The 21107-nt window shown below is 42.0% G+C and overlaps 1 protein-coding gene and 1 pseudogene across 2 annotated transcripts in view; one reads left to right on the forward strand and one right to left on the reverse strand.

The window, feature by feature from the left end:
- The window catches only part of susd6 (sushi domain containing 6), a 34343-nt gene extending 28693 nt beyond the window's left edge, over positions 1-5650 (reverse strand). For both annotated transcript variants that reach the window (XM_017692567.2, XM_017692568.2), the window contains exon 1: positions 5411-5650. The gene's annotated coding sequence lies outside the window, so the exon portion shown is untranslated. The remainder of the gene's footprint in view (positions 1-5410) is intronic.
- Positions 5651-14000: 8350 nt separating this feature from the next.
- On the forward strand, positions 14001-21001 carry LOC108424417 (annotated as a pseudogene).
- The last annotated feature ends 106 nt before the right edge of the window (positions 21002-21107 follow it).

Genomic DNA, 21107 nt, shown 5'->3' on the forward strand with positions numbered 1-21107 from the left:
ATTAATCACTCAGCTTTAATAGAAATCAGTCCGATGTGACCTATTCACATACTGTTTCTTAGTCATGGTCAAGATAAGGACATAAGTATCAATACAAGTATATAAGAAAATCTCTCTCCCTCTCCCTCTCTCTCTTTCTCTCTCTCTCACACACATATATAGTACAATAGCATCTACTGTACACTGATCCTCATATGTTGCTAATGTCAAACACAGACGCTTTACGTGAGCTCTGGTATCGGGTTGGTACACTGTATCAGCCCACAGAGTTCAAACATCGGAATTGGATTGGATTTGGAAGGGAAAATCCTGCTATTAAAACAGGTATTTAGTGGCTTGTTTTATATAATATACAACAAAGCACAAAGACAGTGTGAAGTAAACCATTCATTACTAAGGATTCAGTGCTCTCATGCTAGGCCTTAAAAACTGCTAAGCTGACAATCACCACTTGCACTAACATGTCGATCAGTAAAGCACCATTTAACTAGAACTTTTGGAATCTCAACTTTGCACCATATTAAACTGTACTGGCCAATTTGATTGAAATCCTCATTTTCAGCTTGTACTGCACTGTGATCACCCAAACAAGTCTGCAGAGTTCTCCAAAGTGAAATCTTTTCATTTAAACTGAACAAGAGGTTTAAAAAGAGAGAAGTGGGTGAGCCAACGTGGTTCACTAAAGACAGAAATCAAGATGTAGATCTGCCTTTCAAAAAACCACCTTGTCTCACAGAGTCTGTCATCTTGAGGCATAATCTTGAGTGTCATTTCCTACACACCATTACAGCCACAGACTGTAAAAACAAAGTGGTGGATTCAACACTGCAAAGATGCAATCTGAAGACACAAAACAGAACACGCAACAGACGAAACTTGATAGTAATCAATGCTACCTTAGCCTAGTCTGAGCAGTAATTTTAGACACAGAAATGATACAAAGCAGAAACAAGGCTGCATCCGGGTCTTGCTTAGACAGGTTTTATGCCTAACACATTAAAGAATGTTAAATTATTATGTTAATAATGCTAAATGTTAATTAATGTTAAATACTCAATACAATTGGTTACTTAAGGTTTCAGACTTGATAATCTATAGAAAGGTCTATATCATTTGTGACCTTGCAAATAACTTCTGTGAAGAGTTCTAAGCTTAATATAATGAAATTGTCTTTCTCTAGAGGACAGTACTAGAAAACAAATCAAGTTGACAGGACTGAAAAGGATCAATCTAAATACGACAGTACAAGAATGAATTTGCTCTTGCACATTGTATTCCAGCATCATGACACAGGAATGCTCTGAAATCTTTGACATGTAATCATGTCATGAAAACACACAAGATGATGTACACAACAACACCATCAAATTCTTCTAGGCCAGTTAACTGTTTTCAGATATAAATTATAATACATTCTATTCTTATCCGCCTTTCGCCCAATGACCACTGGGATAGGCTCCAGCAGAGAGAAAACAGGTGACCTGCACACACTTCAGCATTTGATGGTCCTGCTCCGTGAGTTTGTTTGGTCTATTTTTTCATGGCTGAGCTGATGATGTTCATAGAGACTTCCATTTCACAATAATAGCACATACAATTGACTAGGGCAGAAATTTCACAAACTGACTTGTGGAAAACGTGGCATCCCATGACAGTGCCATGTTTAATGTCACTGAGCTCTTCAATAGGACCCATTCTACTGCCAATATTTGCCTATGGAGACTGCATAGTTATGCGCTTGATTTTTATACACCGAAACACATGACACTTTTACAGGTTCATATATATCCCATCCATTTTCAGATGACACTACTGGAAACGGGAATGAAAATCTGATAGGTACAAAAGCTTCAGAAAGCCAATTCTGTGAACCAATTTGTTGGAGCTATCATTATTTAGATCGTTGCTTTACTACATCATACTTCATTTACATAAAGCTGAGAAAATCCCTACTAATTGCCTGCTAATGTGAATACATACATTTTCACCATGTTGTCAGGAGATCATTAGTTTAAAACTTGTTGATGCCAAGACCAAAAAAGTCATTTATCACTGCATTGTCAGCAATACCTTCACAAAATGTGATAAAACTGCAAGCTGTCAATATAATATGCAGACCAACATACCAGTCAGGCTCTAATTCTTTTGCCTGTTGAGCTTTAGAACCTACCTCAACCATGATCTGGTTTGCTGGGTTGAACAATATTCCAAGAGCACAAGACCTTGACGTTATTTCAAAGAAAACAAGACCGTACTCTTCAGTTATTTTAACAATGGTTTAACAAGGTCATGTGGCTGCTTTTATACCTTTGGCATACTAGAGTAATCGAGTACGCTATACAAATATTAACTGCAAGCTTATTCAACTTTTGAAATAGATTCTGAATCTTATGGCTCAATTTTTTCAAACCCTTACATACCATTAGTAAATAATGTCAAAGTTTGTTTAGAGCCAAAGTCAGGTGAGTAACAGACAATTTGAAAGAACACTAAGCTTTAAAAGAAAACTAAAAAACCCTCAAGATTATACAACTGTCACTGCGTCTACTTAACATCTGCAGCTGAACAGTTTCAACCCATTCTGCTCTTCTACAGAAGGCACTAGGGTACTTAACTATTTCAAACACAAACTACAGATAGGCCAGACTACACCAAGCTGACCTGCAGTAGTGTGCTACAATATACGTTGTTAAGTTTGTTGACCAAGTTGTTGTTTTGTGTTTTTGTTTTTTGTTTTTTTTTTTAAATGGTAGTTTGTTCCCCCTTTGCTGCAGTAAAAGCCTCTGCTCTTAAGGATTTGATTGCATTCAGCTACAAAAGTATTAGTGAGGTTAGGTACAGATAATGGATGAACAATTGTGGATCACAAATTCCACTCCAAAGGAATGGAGCTCCACAGTTCCTCAGCCCAAAGCTGGGGGACTTTATTTCCCTCTAGATGTCACTTGACATCAGTCATGGTGACCTTAGGCTCATGAGCAGCTGCTCCAAAAGGGCCCCATTCTTTGGCAAAGCTTTTCAATGAGGATTATACAAGCTCTGTGTGCATAACAAAACACAATGGGTGCACCTTACAGCATCGGAATTGACTAATTAGAAAGGATGTCTGAATACATTTGGATATACGGAGTACAAAATCAAAAACTTCAGACTTAGTCACAAACCACACTGCTTACAGCAGCTGAGCAAGAGACTCTGCTGGGTTTAGTCCCAAACGTCAGTAGTGAGGGTATTTCATAAGCAGCCTGATGAGCCCAATGTTCTGGCAGACTTGTGTCTTAAAGCAGGGTTGCCCAATTCTCGTCCTGGAGAGTCCAGATCCAACACACCTGGCTGTGATATTTAGATGTCCCTGAAGGCTTTTGCTACTTGGACCAGGTCTTTTTTACAATTCATTTTTACATGGCTATTTTCCTACCTCTCTTCAACCCTTTAAACAGGCTTTTTTGTTAGTGTTCAGTTAATGAGCTCTGTTCTGATTGGCTGTGTACTGTGCCTCATTCAAAGGCCTTGTTCAGACTGCCAACATTTTGGCCTATCCAGATCGTTTCCAGCAATATTTGTGATACACTGGACAGCCGAAACCCTCCTTAGCAAATCAGACCCAAACTACATTTGGAGGGGCTTTGAAATGCAGTGCCAACCTGAATTTTTTACAGATGTGCCTCAGTGTTGACACTCTGGCCACTCTAATTGGATTTTCAAGGTGTCTTTTGCGTCTCTCGACAAACAGTAACAAACAACTGTCAAATCTAGAGCACTGGGATTCAAGAAGATTCATGCTTATACCAGAGAACTCTCAAGAGTTTGAAGGGCAAGATGATGCACCTCCATCTCTCCTGCATCCACATTTGAAATCCACATCACCAGTGTATCTACACAGTTACCAATGCCTACATTGTTACCACAGCAACCTATGCAGATAGGTTGGTGAGGTCAGGTCGCTCAAATCTGACACGGTTAGTTTAATACAGTGCAGAGAGCAGCCATAAAAGATCAGATTTGAGAAACAAAGTCCACTTGCCTGCAGTCCAGAAAGAAACACTCTTTATAACGTCATGGTGAGTGGGCGGAGCTAAACGGTTATAGACCAAACAGGAGGATTTATGGAAATTGTTTTGGTTTTTTTGACATCACAAAAACAATGTATTCAAAAACAGGCTGTTTTAGCTTGCTTTCCATATATGGACTGTATTAACCGGGGAACGGTATGCTTCGAAGTTTTAACAATGTTTATATACTAAATCAACACAAAAGCAAGGAAAGTTTACACGACACCAGCCCTTTAAGTCAACCTACTTCCTGAGAAATTCTCTCTTCTTCTTCTACTTAACCAGAAACTCCATCAAGCTGCGTCACAAACTCAACCTAGAACGGTATGTACTAAACCAGGACATCCCCTGGGCTTTTACACTCAATCTACACTAATGAGCTGCGTACTAAAACCCGTGTGTACTAAGCATGATCCGAATTTTAGTCACACGTGCGCCGACACGTGCAAACGCTATTAGAGCGACTGAAACAAAGAAAAGCTCACTGTATTCTGCAAAAGTCACTTAGTCGCCATCACAGTGCGCATACATCACGGCCCAAACACAGCAAGCATACAGTACCCAAACACGGCCATCTCTCACAAACGTAAAGCGCAGAGTAGTTTGTGAACGGTCGGCTCATAAGAGCAGAATGTATTCTGACGGACAGGAGAACTGGCCATATTTACACAAGGCACTTTTTAAACCCCCTTCTGACTCAAAACACAGTGCACGAGTGACTTGGCTAGCTTAGTGTAAAACGAAACGCTGAGCTCAACTTACATAGAAACAAAAATTCAATGCCACCAAGACGGAGTGAGGTTATTTAACCACCACACTGCGGCGTTAACTTGTACAGAAATCGGCGAAGAGAAACGTTAATATCTTTGTTACGGCCGGCAGGCTAGCAACATTTACTTCAACCTCTGCTGATTATTATTATAAAACATTAAGATAGTTTGTCTCTATCCTGACTAACATGTCCCGTCAACGACAGCTAATGTCAGAAAACCGCTGTGAAAATGCATGTTTCATTTTAATATTCGCTAAAGCGACACTAGTTGAGCAGCTAAACATCTGACCAAAGTTAATCGCAAATGCCAACAAAACAAAGTGAGTCTTCACGTCCTCCGTGGTATATGATATCCGTATTATTCGTTTTTAACTAACCTAGCGTTAGCTAGCTGGGGTAATGTAGGTGTGAATTGTGCTGTTCGGTGTATTTGTTTGTTGTGAGCCGACAGAGCTAGCGTGTTAGCTTGCTGGCTAACTCTGAAAAATATATCCAACAATTGTTAGCCTAGCTGGGTTAGCTAGCAAGCTAACTAGCTGGCCGGCCGGCCAACGCACACACAAGAATAAAAGACTGTAAATCTTACCAGTGAAAGCCGCCCTCTCCGATCTCACTTTCGGGGCATGGAGCTAATTCGAAAGCTAAAGATTCAGTGTCTGTATACAATTTTAATTTGGTAGAAACTAATCTTGTAATGTGTGGTCTTTTTTCTCGGTTTAATCAACCGATACCCACTGCTGGCCAGAACTGTCGGCGCTGAGCGGCTGCACACAGCGCTCTGCTCTCCGCTCCGTCCACCAGCCGCCTCGCTCTCACTCCGTCTCCATAGGAACAGGGCGGAGTCAGAACTGCGCAGGGCAGAAAGCGTGTTTTTGTTTTCCACAATCAGCTGAACGGAGGAACGGAGCTACCAAGGGCGATACAACGCGAGAGAAAGGCGGGTCATTAACCTCTATGTTTACAGTAACATACTTACAGTAACATATTCAGTATACAGCAGTAACGTACTCAGTAGAAAAATAACTGACACTGACAGTAACATACTTAGTCTAACGGTAACATACAGTAACATAGTATACAACAGTAATATACAGTTATGTACTCAGTATACAACAGTAACATACAGTAACATACTCAGTATAAAAATAATAACACACTGACAGTAACATACTTAGTCTAACATACAGCAACAGAATACAACAGTAATATACAGTTACATACTCAGCACTCAACAGTTACATAGCTACAGTTTCATACTCAGTAACATACTTACAGTGACATAGTATACAACAGTAACATACAGTTACATACTCAGTATTCAACAGTTACATACAGTTTCATACTCAGTATACTAACAGTAACATACAGTAGCATAGCATACAACAGTAGCATACAGTAACATGCTCAGTATTCAACAGTAACATACAGTAACATGCTCACTATACTAACAGTACCATACAGTAACATATCCAGTATAAAAACAATAGAATCCTCTCAGTATACTAACAGTAACAGACTTAGTACAAAAATAGTAACATACATTACATACTCAGTATACTAACAGTAACATATTTCAAGTAACATACTCAGTATACTAACAGTGACATACAGTAAAATACTCTGTATGCTTACAGTAACATGCTCAGTACATACAATATACACTTACATTCAGAATGCAAACATTTTTCATTTTTCATTGTGCAGTATGCTAAGTGCAATACAGATTCCTATGCAACTCTTATTTTATTTTATTATTATCCTTATTTTGTTGTAAATAGTCTAGAGATTTAGCTTTAATTTTTATTATTTATAATGTTGATAATGTTTACACTGTTTCCCATTTCTGTTACTGAGTGCCTTACTCCTGTTACTCTGCTGCTGCTGTAATACTGTGAATTTCCCCGCTGTGGGACTAATAAAGGATTATCTTATCTTATCTTATCTTATCTTATCTTATCTTATCTTATCTTAGTATACAACAGCAACATGTATACATTAACACATTCTGTATACTTCCAGTAACAAAATATAACATCATATTTTATACTTTGATATATTATACATGTAGTATGGTGGAATGCTTAGGGGTTTCACATTTTCACATTAAAGTGAATATAGCCATTAATGAGGGACACACCCACTTTGTGGTGGGTGGAACGTGGGTAGGCGGCGTACTGATTTCCGGGGAAAGATAAAAGGGGAGCACACCCAGGTGAGTTCACTTCCTGATTGGTTAAACAAAGGGACGGTGGGGATTGTTTGTTGCTGTCGCCGCTGGAAGAACTCTGGTTGTGTATGTGTGTTAGCGAGGGTAGCCAACCAGGCGAGAACCAGAGAAGTGCACTTAGCAGACTCAACGGCTGGCGTGTTTGGGTATCAACCGTGGCCTAATTGGTGCTGCTGGTCCATATTAGCTATGGAGCAAGTACGCTGAGCAAACAGTCGTAGTGGTGTCAGTAGTGGGATCGCAGCCGGGGCGCTTGCGGGCCACTGTTTCTTCCCTCCACTGAATTTTTGTTTTTATTACCTTGCAAATGGTATATGTGTCTCTTGTATCTATTTTTATGGATTGTAGTTTTTTTGTTTAGGAAGTAGTATTGGGATTGAGGTTTTTAGGTATTACCGGCTGCCCCGGTGCTCTGGCTGTGCCATCTCTGGGTTTTTATTTGTTGTGTAGTCTTGCTGAGGGTGATCTTTATTGGGTGAGCGTGGGTTTGTATGGTCATTGGTCGTTGATTGGGGGTACTTTTGGGCGAAGAGCACCGTGGGCTTGTGCACCTCCTGGGCCACATTTGTTTATTTGGGGCCTGTGCTATGCTAACTAGTCTAGGGTGCTATGCTAACTAGAGAGTTATGCTCTCTTTATAATGAATCAGGCAGGTGCTGACCCAGAAAAGTGTACTATATTATAATTTGTCATGGTAACAAAATAGTCATATTGTCCTCCCAGTAACATACTTGCAGGGACATCCAGCAACACAAACAGTATATCCTCTAATGCGAATAGGCACGAATGTTAATCATACCTGTGAGGAAAAACAATTTACTGTCTCCTCAGTTGAGTTTCTTATTTCTGGAATACAGGGCGTTTTGGCACTCCGGGCGCTAGGGGGTAGTACAACAATATTACCACGAGCTCATGGTCATTGTTGCCATATTGAGGAAAAACCCCTCATATATGAAGCCTTTAGTGAGTAACCAGTTTCAGTCTACAGTTACCCATTTACCTTAGTAGTTCTCATATTCACACAAACCATTAAATGCACACCAGAGTAATTAACTATTTATTTAAATAGTGGCTATTTGTACTATTAAATAAGCATCTGATAAGAAGTAGTGGTCTTATTTGAGCTTCTGCACCGAAAGCGTATTGTCACAACATTATTAAATGTCGTCCTGTATATAGAATTTAATTAAAATGATAATTATGTGCCCTCATTGAGCACTTAAAAGGTAATACCTATATCCTCTCATATTTACATCCTTTCACACATTCTGAGTATCAGTAGTTTAGTGCTGTACATGCACAAAAAAAAAAATGCATCAATTTATTGCCTACACTCTGAAACAGAGCAGACTGCAAACATCACAAGTGTCAACATTTAAGAATGAAAATTTAAAATATTTGGTAAAATCATTTCACTATAACACCTATCAACACTTCCATCATTTACATGACGCAGTAAAGGTACAGTACAATACAACAACATGCAGGATGTCTTTAAATGGATGAGGATGACACAGCGCAGCTCTCCTGTTTCACTCTGGGTGTCTTCCAAGATTGGGTGAAGTTAAAGTGAGTGAAAGGTGCAACTGAAGAGGAAACGTGTTAAGGAGACAGCTACAGGAAGGATAGAATCCTTTAAAGAAAAGCTAAACTCTTACATGCTTTGCTGACAAATCATGCTAAAGCTTGATTAGAATGTAATAGTTGACACAGCCTATTTCATTTCATTCGTTTCATTTCGTGCATGTGCATACGAACACAAATCTAAGCTCAAAGCAGTTGTCTTTTCTGAGCTGTGTAGTTTATTAACACTGTTGTCTGTTGTGATCATCAAGCGCAGTAAATAGCTCTATTTCACTCTCACATATTTGAGATAGATGCACATCTAGCTAGCACATCAACTGCTATTTGTTTAACATTACTGTTTTTTGCTGACATCAAACATAAAGAGGAAAGACCACAAGTTTAGCCTGACTGCTGTTCCTGCAATTCACTGTCACTGTGATGGATGTCAAGTTGTAAACAATGAGCAGCTTTGACATGAGGGGGAGGAGGGGCCCTTGACAGGCTTGCATAATTTGCGGGGGGCCTACGCAACATGTGTAGTGAGTGTATAGGGCCGACCTGCTCTGTCCAAGAGCGCATAATTTGACCTTTCTGAGTGGGCAAAGTGGCCCTTTCTCTCCCCAGTTACATAGAGTGATGCTAGGCAACACGGGTGCCTGTTAGCTGATGGAACAGAAGTGGCAGTTAGTGTTCTCCTCCAAGCCTGTTGAGCTGTCTAATGACATTAGGGGCCGCTCATCACATCTTGGAGAAAGCATATGTTAGCCTTCATTCTCCTGGCTTGGTAGTGTTGTGTGATAGAAGGAGACCTAGCAAGCAGGTGGAATCGGATGTGACTGAACTGCGGAGAACATAGGCTAACAAATAAAAATAATTTTAAAAATTTCACAAAGGTATGACAACTCGGTGGACCTTCAATTTAAATGTACATGACTCCTGATGTGATAGGGTAATTACTTTTAATAATTAGAGGCGTGGCCAGGAATTAATATAAGGAGCCCAGCCACAAGACACTTAACTCAAGGCCACAATATACACTCTAAGGGGAAAAAAAGGTACGAAACTGTCACTGGAGAGGTACCCTCAAGAGTTGATCTCAGTACTTTGAGTCAGGGAACATAATTGTACGATAATCCATTGAAATTATATCTTCCAAGTTGTATTGATTCCACACACACCGTCTCGTCTCCAGGCTTTTCATTTTATTGTTCTGTTTTAAGACTTTGTTATTAAAAAAGGAACCTACACAGGTGTTGAACCGATGGGTTTGTTTTGGTCGATGCGGCCAGAAATGCTACACAGTAAAGTGGTGAAGAGGCTCAGATCGAGGCTTCCAATGGAGAAGTCCTCACTAAGGAGACCAATAAAAGGCACTTTTTGCACTTTTTAGCTCCATTCAGGCTCTCTTTCTATCTCTGATACTGAACTCTGTCAAACAGTGCCTCCCCGTGGTGTAGAATAAAATTACAAGTTTGAGCTTATTAGTCATCTCTAAAATGTATGGCCAAAAGTATTCAGACATCCTTTGTAATTAGTGAAGTATTCAGCTCCATATAGCTCCATATATAGCTCGGTATATATATAAGTCCTTGGCAAAGTTTTATTTAACTAGTAGGCTACAGTTAGAAATTCGACAAGAGTCAGGAGACTGGAGCTTTAGCGGTGATTGGAGTTTATTTCCACATATAGAGTATGGATATAGCATGGTCGATCAACAGTCAACCAGCAGGATCAGGAGTCTAGTCTTATTCATGTGCATGCAGACGATCACGCACGGGCACAGCTTGTTCATCAGTGTGTGACCAGTCTGTTCTAGTCTAGCCTGGTCAGTACTCCAGTCTGCAGTCCAGTCTAATGAATACATGGTCTGACATGGTTTAAGTAGAGATACTGGGGGTTGGGGGAAGGGGAGGTGGGGGGTAAGGTGAGGTTGTTCTCACCTCAGGAGGAACAATACATATAAAACACCAAAAGGCACACAACTCTAAGACACTACAGCTTAATACAACAAAAGACAACTTCGGTTACAGCATAGAAGAAAGCAAATGTGAAAAGACCTATAAATTCTCTCACTACACAGACATGGAGATGTATGTTTATATTTAATAGCCCAATTATCAATATCCATTTTAATGTCCACATAAAATTTATATATTTTACATTCCTTGTCTTTTTTAGCAATTTATATACCACTTAGGTACACTTATTAGCTTTACAATTACAGACTGTGGTCCATCTGCTTCTATGCATCCTTTATTAACCATTCATCAATGTTCAGGACCTCCACAGGACCACCACTGAGCAGGTATTATATGGGTGGTGGATCATTCTCAGCACTGCAGTGACACTGACATGGTAAATCAGACACAGCAGTGTTAGTGGAGTTTTTAAGCCACTCAGTGTCGTTTCAGGTCTGAGAACCAAAAATATCCAGCCAGCAGCATCCCATGGTCACAGATCACTGATGAAGGACTAGAGGATGGCCAACACAAACTGTGCAGCAACAGATGAGTTTTTGTCTCTAACTTCACATCTGCAAGTTAGACTAACAAAACCTCAACAGCACTGCTGCATCTGACCCACTTATACCAGCACAACAAACAGTAGCACAACACTACCATGTTAGTGTCACTGCAGTGCTGAGAATTATCCACCACTGAAATGATACCTGCTCTGTGGTGCTGCTTTGGGGGGCCTGACAATTGAAGAACAGGGTGAAAGGAGGCTAAAAAATGATGGATAGATAATTGTAAAACTACAGTGCACCTATACAGTAAGTGGAGCTGATACATTCTACAACTGAGTGTAAATACAAGGTTGGTGTATGTAATGAAGTGGTCAGTGAATGTTTTTAATAACATTTTTAATAGAAGTCAAAATCTATTTTACACATTTAAAGTGCTAAAACATTACAATGAAAGGTCCTCTATTTGGGTTCAGTCTTAGACTTTAAGAATTTAGGCTTTAGGATTTTGAGTGTGGGTGTATATATAGCATAGAATACGTCCCTCTCCTTTCTTCCCACTTGACTTTGATAGGCCTACTTTGATTTTCCCAGATGCAATTTTACATTTTAAGATACTGGTTCAGTGTTTTTTACTGTGTTTTTTAACTTATTTTTCAGTTTCTTGATTCTGTATTGAAATCATGGTTTGGCTAAGACAGTGGTTTCTAACCCTGATGCTGGAGCACCCCTGCCCTATGATTCACACACTTGATCAAACTAATTACCTCTTTTAGCTCAAGCCTTTCCTGAGATTAAATGGGTGGCTTAGAGCGGACAAGATACTAAAATGTGCAGGACTTGGTCTTTGGAACCTGTACTCTATAAAGTACAATGGTGGCCTAGGAGAGAGGATCTAAAAGGTCTGTCTAACACTTACCATGTACAACCCCAATTCCAATGAAGTTGGGACATTGTGTAAAACAGAAATAAAAACAGAATACAATGATTTGCAAATCCTACACTACAAAAACAAGATATGTTCAAATGCATAAACTTTATTGTTATTTGCAAATATCTTGCACTCATTTTGAATTTGATGCCTCCAAAGAAGTTGGGACAGGGGCATATTTAACACTGTGTTACATCACCTTTCCTTTTAACAACACTCAATAAGGGTTTGGGAACTGAGGACACTAATTGTTGAAGCTTTGTAGGTGGAATTCTTTCCCATTCTTGCTTGATGTACAACTTCAGTTGCTCAACAGTCAACATCTCCGTTGTCATATTTTGCGCTTCATATTGCACCACACATTTTCAGTGGGAGACAGGTCTGGACTGCATGCAGGCCAATCTAGTACCCGCACTCTTTTGCGATGAAGCCACGCTGTTGTAACACGTGCAGAATGTGGCTTGGCATTGTCTTGCTGAAATAAGCAGGACGTCCCTGAAAAAGACGTTGCTTGGATGGCAGCATATGTTGCTCCAAAACCTGTATGTACCTTTCAGCATTAATGGTGCCTTCACAAATGTGGAAGTTACCCCTGCCATGGGCACTAACACACCCCCACACCATCAGAGATGCTGGCTTTTGAACTTTGCACTGATAACAATACGGACAGTCCTTTTCATCTTTGCCCTGCAGGACACGATGTCCATGATTTTCAAAAACAATTTGAGATGTGGACTCGTCAGACCACAGGACACATTTCCACTTTGCGTCAGTCCATCTCATCTGAGCTCGGGCCCAGAGAAGCCGGCGGCGTTTCTGGGTGTTGTTAATATATGGCTTTCGCTTTGCATGGCAGAGTTTTAACTTGCGCTTGTAGATGGAGCGACAAACTGTGTTCACTCACAATGGTTTTCTGAAGTGTTCCTGAGCCCATGTGGTAATATCCATAACAGAGTCATGTCGGTTTTTAATGCAGTGCCGCCTGAGGGATCGAAGGTCACGGGCATTCAATGTTGGTTTTCTGCCTTGCCGCTTACTTGCAGAGATTTCTTCAGATTCTCTGAATCTTTTGATGATATCATGGACTGTAGATGATGAAATCCCTAAATTCCTTGCAACTGCATGTTGAGAAACGTTGTTCTTAAACTTTTGGACTATTTGCTCACGCAGTTGTTCACATAGTGGTGAACCTCGCCCCATCCTTGCTTGTGAACGACTGAGCCTTTCAGGGATGCTGCCTTTATACCCAATCATGACATTCACCTGTTTCCAATTAAACTGTTCACTTGTGGAATGTTCCAAACAGGTGTTTTTGAGCATTCCTCAACTTTCCCAGTCTTTTGTTGCCCCTGTCCCAACTTTTTTGGAACAAGTTGCAGGCATCAAATTCAAAATTAGTGAATATTTGCAAAAAACAATAAAGTTTATCCGTTTGAACATTAAATATCTTGTCTTTGTAGTGTATTCAATTCAATATAGGTTGAAAAGGATTTGCAAATTATCATATTCTGTTTTTATTTATGTTTTACACAGCGTCCCAACATCATTGGAATTGGGGTTGTACATCAGTGCCCCACATCCATCTGACAATCAGTAACTTCCAACTGGTGTGGAAAAGCAAATCACTGAATTATTGACAGTTTTCATGCTTTACAGAATATGCTAGAATATACTAATGACTTGATTACATACAAAATACATATTTATGCAGTACAGCATTGTGAGCGATGATGAGCATTGGGAGCAATGATGAGGCGGACGCACATGCTGAGAGAAGCGATATTTATTCAGCGTTTATTTAGCGAATTCAGCGTTGCTCAAGATGGGTGGACCCTAGGCGCTTACCTGAGCTCTTGTCGTCAAAATACAAGACGGGATTGTCCTTCACCTTTTTATGGGAACGATCAGAAGCTTGTGTACCTCAGCACCAGGGGATTTGCTATCTAGTTTGGTGGCGTTGAGACATTGTTAACTCGGGCTGCATTGAAATGGCTGGAGTTTTGTCCCAGTGGAACAACCACATACCAGAGTCTCGCTCTCTCGCTGCGTCCTTGGGCGGCTGGTCTTTCTGTAATGTGGGGGAGCCATGGTAAGGTAGACACACATGCTGAGAGAAGCGAGATTTATCAAGGGCAAATCCAGAATCAGGGTCAAAACAGTCCAGGGTCAAAGAGCCAACATGGATAGATCGATGGGCAGACATGGCAAAAAATGAACAGGATAAACACAACCACAGAGAACAGAAAATACAACAGAGGCTAGCAGATACAACATGAAACAATACAATACAAACAATACGAAGACCAGCAAACTCACAGGGGAAAACACAGGGCTTAAATGCGACAGGGATCACGAGGGTTAACAAGACACAGGTAGAAAACACAGGTGGTGACATGAGGGGCAGGGTCTGAAAACAAGGGGGCAGCACTGGGAAGAAACAAAACAAAAGCACATGGACAAGACCAAAACAAAAGCACATGGACAGGACTGGGAGGTAAACACAAGTACATGGACAGGACTGGGAAGGGCCAATCATGACAGATTGTATGGTATGTAGTCTGATTTATACATTTATATTTTACACATTAATAACTGACATATTAGAAAATCTGCTTTTTAATGGTATATGGTGATTGAAATATCCAATGTGCTTCAGTGAGGATATTTAGATAGCCTGTAACTCCAATGTAAAAATAACATTATCAAGCCACCGAATGTCATCTTTGTATCTCTTTTGGCCTTTAAACCAAACCAAATAGGTTTTCAAAGCAGTTCCATGAAATCTGGTGTTTTGATGAGGATTTACCCAATACTGATGAATCTCTGCAAGGATCTACAACACATTTACAAGCTTATTGTATCTTTTTTCCCCACAGGTGAAAAAGACTGGGATAGGCATAGTGTCCATCTCAAAGAACGGAGAAATAGCTCTGGCAATCATTCCTGCCCAATGTGAAAGCCACTGTCTGGCTCAATGGCGACATTGCCAGTGTTGTGTTTCCACTCCACTACAAAGACATTATCTTCCCACCTCTCACTGCACATCATGAGAGAATAACCATAACTAAATCAGGTATCTTGGACATCAGAGATGCTCTAGAAGATCCCATGGCAAAGGAGAACCATGTCAGCTGCAATTTCCTGTTCGTAGTGTCAGAAGATGACTTAAACTGGAACAGTGCCTATTACGCAGAGCAAGCTTGCAACATCCTCAAACATGGAAAAACAAACTATGAAGTGTTGCGCCATCCAAACACAGGGTACTTCTTAGAAGTCCCTTACATGCCCCATTATCCATCTGGAGTCCACGCAGCAGTCGGCCAGGTGGTGGCTTTTGAAGGAGAAACAAAAGTCCATGCAGACGCACAGGTGGATACATGGAGAAGAGTGCAGGAATTTTTCAGATTACACTTACAGTGTCCTGATGGCCCTGTAGAAGTCAATCTTCCAAAGAATGGCGTGGTAAGAAGCACATAAGCACCCTGTCTAAGAGCACCACTTTTATGAGTAATGGAAATGTACTACTTGTGCTTATAGCACCTACTTGTGGAGAATCTTCAGTCTGCTAAACATGAGTGAGTGAATGAGTCAGTTCAAGCACTTCACATCTAAAAATATTTCAGTATTAGCAACTGCATATAACTGTATAAGTACTTACTGCATCCAGCACCTTTCAGCATAGCAGGTTTAAAATGATTGGGCTTCTGTCTTTACACTTTTTTAAAGTAAACCACTTAATTCACAAAATGAGTCACAGAACAAAACAGCAGATGCTGTCATCAAGCTAATATAATGAAATGAAACCAAATTAGTAACAAACTGTAATGATGTAATGATGAAAGCATAACTGAGTAAATTATTTAAGTAAGTTCCTTTTCTAATAAATACACCTGATTAGAAGTGAAAGTATCATCATCATCATCGTCATTAACCGCTTAATCCAGATAGGGTCGCAGTAGCACTTGGGAGAGCAGAGAATCCCAGATGACTCTGTCCCCCGCAACTTCCTCCAGCTCATTCCCAGGGACCCCAAGCCGTTCCCAGGCCAACTTGGAGATGTAATCCCTCCAGCGGGTCCCGTCTTATCCGTCTTATCCCGGTAGGCCGTGCCTGGTACACCCCCACCGGGAGGCGTCCAGGGGGCATCTCTGAATCAGATGCCCAAACCACCTCAGCTGGCTCCTCTCAATGCGGAGGAGTAGCGGCTCTACTCCGAGCATCCTCCCGGATGGCCGAGCTCCTCACCCTATCAAATAGAGTGTAGCCCGCCACCCTGTGAAGAAAGCTTATTTCTGCTGCTTGTATTCACAATCTCATTCTTTCGGTCATTACCCACAGCTCATGACCATAGGTGAGGGTCGGGATGTAGACCGACGGGTAAACAGAGAGCTTTGCCTTATGGCTCAGCTCCCTCTTCACCACTACAGTCCGGTACGGTGACTGCATTACTGCTGCCGCCTGTCCCAACCTGCGGCCGATCTCACGATCCCTCTTCCCATCACTCGTGAGTGACCCCAAGATACTTAAACTCCTCCACCTGGGGCAGGTCCTTTCCCCTTACCTGGAGTGGGCATGCCATCCTTTTCCGGGCTAAGACCATGGACTCAGATTTGGAGGTGCTGATCTGCATACCAACTGCTTCACACTGAGCTGCAAACTGCTCCAGTGAGCGCTGGAGGCATCCATGTGATTCAGCCAAAAAAAAACATTGTCTGCAAACAGTAGAGATGCCACCCTCCGGCCTCCACACATAATGCCCTCCTGACCTTGGCTATGCCTTGATACCCTGTCCATGGATATCACAAACAGGAGTAGAGTCAGAGCACAACCCTGCTGGAGCCCAATGCTAACACTGAAAGGGTTTGACTTAATGCTGAGTATACGAACACAGCTCTCGCTCTGGGAGTACAGAGATTGAATGGCCTGGAGTAGTAGCCCCGGTACCCCATACTCCCGGGGGACCTCCCACAAGATATCTCGGGGAACCCGGTCATAAGCCTTCTCCAAATCCACAAAACACATGTAGACTGGGTTGGCAAACTCCCATGCCCCCTCAACAATCCGCGAGAGGGTGAAAAGCTGGTCCATTGTTCCACGGCCGGGACGGAATCCACATTGTTCCTTCTCAGTCTGAGGTTCAACTATCAATCGGAGTCTCCTTTCCAGCACCTTGGCCCAGGGAGGCTGAGCAGTGTGATACCCCGATAGTTGGCACACACCCTCCTGTCCCCTTTTTTAAAAATGGGGACCACCAACCCGGTCTGCCAGTCCAAGGGTACTGTTCCTGAAGTCCATGCAATATTGCAGAGGGACATCAGCCACGACAGTCCCACAATATCCAGAGCCTTAAGCATCTCTGGACAAATCTCATCCACCCCGGTGCCTTGCCAATGAAGAGCTTGCAAACTACCTCAGTGACCTTCACCAGGGAAATAGAGCTTGACCCACCAGAGACCTCCGGCCCTGACTCCTGCGGGGGAGGCATGTCTCCTGGATTAAGGAGTTCTTTAAAGTGCTCCTTCTACCGACCGACAATATCCTCATTTGGAGTCAGAGTTTCTCCACCCTTGCTGAATACAACTTGGGCGCAGCCACCCCGACCACTCCTGAGTTGCTGGACAGTTGTCCAGAACCTCCTTGAAGCTGACCGAAAGTCTTTTTCCATGACTTCGCCAAACTCCTCCCATGCCCTGGATTTTGCTTCTGCCACTGTTATGACTGCCATCTTTTTCAGCTGTCGGTACCTCTCTGCTGAGTCGGGAGTCCTTCGGGCCATCCAGTCCCTAAAGGCCTCTTTCTTCAGCTTGATGGCATCCCTCACCACTGGTGTCCACCAGGGGGTTCTTGGGTTACCGCCCGACAGGCACCCATAAGCTTTTGGCCACAGCTATGCCCGGCAGCTTCCACAATGGAGGTTTTGAACAGGGTCCATTCAGACTCCATGTCCCCTACCTCCCCTGGGACATGAGAAAAGCTCTCCTGGAGGTGGGATTTGAAATCATTCTGAACAGGGGCCTCCGACAGTTGTTCCCAGCACACCCTCACTATTCGCTTGGGCCTACCGGGTCTGACCGTCAGTTTTCCTTGCCATCTCATCCAACTCACCACCAGATGGTGATCAGTTGACAGCTCAGCACCTCTCTTTACCCGAGTGTCCAGAACATATGTTCCCAAGTCAGATGAAACGACAGCAAAATCGATCATTGACCTCTGACCCAAGGAGCTCTGGTACCATGTACACTTATGAACATCCTTGTGTTCGAACTTGGTGTTTTTTATGGACAATCCATGTCTGGCACAGAAGTTCAATAATAATTCACCATTCGGGTTTAGATCGGGCAGGCCGTTCTTCCCAATCACGCCTCTCCAGGTCTCCCAGTCATTGCCAACATGAGCATTGAAGTCCCCCAGTAAGACTAAGGAGTCTGTAGGCGGGACCCTTTCCAGAACCCCGCTCACTTAATCCAAGAAGGCCAAATACTCTGACCTGTTGTTTGGTGCATAAGCACACACAACAGTCAGAGTTTTCCTCCTTGCAATTTTAATTCGGCGACCCTCTCGTCCACTGGGACAAACTCCAACTGCATGGCCGCCAGCCGGGTACTTGTGAGTACCCCCACTCCCGCCCGGCGCCTCTCACCCTGTGCAATCCCTGAGTAGGAGAGGGACCAACCCCTATCAAGGAGTTTGGTTCCAGAGCCAACAATGTGGGTGGAGGTGAGCTCAACTATATCTAGTTGGTACCTCTCAACCTCCCGCACAAGCTCCGGCTCCTTCTCCCCCAGTGAGGTTACATTCCATGTGCCAAGAGCCAGTTTCTGCCGCAAGGGCCTAGGCCGCCAAGGGCCCCCCTGCAATCTCCCACTGCCTGTGCAGCACTGCACCGCTCCCCCATGGTGGACTTGGCCCACGTGGTCCCCCCACATTGCCTCTTCGGGCTGAGTGGGCCAGGTTACATGGGCTGCCCAGCCACCAGGCGCTCACCAGGGGACACTACCCCCAGGCCTGGCTCCAGGGGTAGGTCCCGGTGACCCTATCCCGGGCAGGATACACGGTTTTCTGTGCCCATTTTTCATGGTGGGTTTTTGGACCGTGTTAGTCTGGGTCTGCCTGGGTTAGACCTGTATGCCTTGGGAGACCCTACCAGGACCATATTGCTCCTGATGACTTAGCTCTGAAAATCCCTAGACCACCCAAACCCTTCTGCCATGACAAGGCCCTGATCCAGGAAGGGGTGACAGTATTATCATTTGAAAATATTCAGGGATGTATAAATCCACCCAAATATTACTTTGTTTCTAAGCAACTGCATCTGATACTGACAAAGATGTGCACCTTTATTTGGGGACGTACTAATATGGGAATTGTGAGCCGATGCTTATATCATTTTCCTATCACTTTTAACTGATCCTGATATGTAAAGTGTAAAAATCTATCTATCTATCTATCTATCTATCTATCTATCTATCTATCTATCTATCTATCTATCTATCTATCTATCTGTATGGTTACAAAATCAATGCAATTAATAAAATATCAGTAATATTAGCAAAATCTAAACATCTGCTGCAGATATTCCAATTCCACATGTAACACATTCAGCAATCCATGTTGCCGCATTCCTGTAATCTGAATGTAATTAAATTTAGTTATAAAATAAAGTTATTTGTCTTCAAATATTTCAAAATTGTAATGCAGTCTTCATTAATCATTCATAAACACACAGTTTAATGAGGATACATCTGTATGAACATGGTTGAAAATGCTTATTTATTTTCTATCAGGATTTGTCAGGAAATCTGAGCGTACTCTTTTGCCTGTGTGTAGTGCCAATGATGGCTGCTCATCTGCGTATGAGGATTAAGTGAAGAGGTCACTTAACCTGGACTGCTTAAAGGAAGCTCTGAAGAGTCTCACTGTTGATTAGTGCAGATGGCCTTTTGCCCCACTTTAGAGCTTTGTGAGCCGTTAACTTGTTTCCTTTAGCTATTATAAAAGGTGAGTCAGGGTCTTTTATTCAGACCCAGATTAAGCCAAAGCCTGGAGCAAGAGGAATTCTTAAGTGAATCGCCACTGGCGTCACAGTTTAGTCCGAGACTATAGTTCAACCACAGGTGGAAGACTAAACTATAACGTGGCTGTTGTTTTAAAAAGGCAAATCAAATTCAATGTGAAAACAAGGTTGTGGTAGTTGACACTGCTGTTAAGGTACATCTTTAGCCATTAACCACATTGTTCAAAGATTAACTGACAGTTCAGATTGGGTGGATTAATCAGTTACTGACATTCTGCATTTGCCCTCTTGCAGCTGAAGTCGGTCTTGGATCTATAAGCTTACTGAAATAAACACAAATTTGACTTGATAAGATTATATGAAAGGTCATCTTTTTCAGTATTTAGTCCTTTCTGCCTTTATAACAGCTTCTATTGTTTTCAGGAGACTCACTTTCAGTTTTTCAAAGAAATTTGCAGAGATATTTTCCAACCTCCAAAGTTCAGTCTTAAAAGTTGGTTGCATTCATGTTTACAGCCCACTGGTGGTTAAGCAGGGAATTAGAAAAAATACCAGCTTTAAAAATTGTCTAGTTAATAATTTTACCAGCACTATATATTTCACAGATAAAGCTGGTTGTAAAGCTGTACGCAGTCTAGCACAATGTCAGCAACAAGATTTTCAACAAAATCATTTTATATTAGGACAGGTCATAATTTTTTTCTCTCCATCGTTTGTAATATTTTAGTTTATTTTCTAAAATAAAAGGCTTTTAAAAGCTATTTGAGGAGATTAAACCTAGTTAGACCTTGGATGCAGGACAGTAATTTAGGTGGTCCAAGGGTGGACCAGCAGTGGCATACAGTCAGCAGGGTGCTGACCTTGACCTCTTTCAGATCCAGAATGGAACTTGACTTTCTATATTTCTGTACGGACAGCACAGTAAATTACAAGCCCTGCTGAAAAAAGACCATTAGAACCACTGGAATTAGTATTAAAAGCTGATGGTTTTGCTTTCTAATGGGAACTGGCTTAATGGTTAGAGACCACTAGTTTCCTGAAAGACGCGTTCACATCTGGAAACCATCAAATGTACCTGGAA

Source organism: Pygocentrus nattereri, chromosome 4 (genome assembly GCF_015220715.1).
Source record: "Pygocentrus nattereri isolate fPygNat1 chromosome 4, fPygNat1.pri, whole genome shotgun sequence".
Taxonomy (NCBI): Eukaryota; Metazoa; Chordata; class Actinopteri; order Characiformes; family Serrasalmidae; genus Pygocentrus; species Pygocentrus nattereri.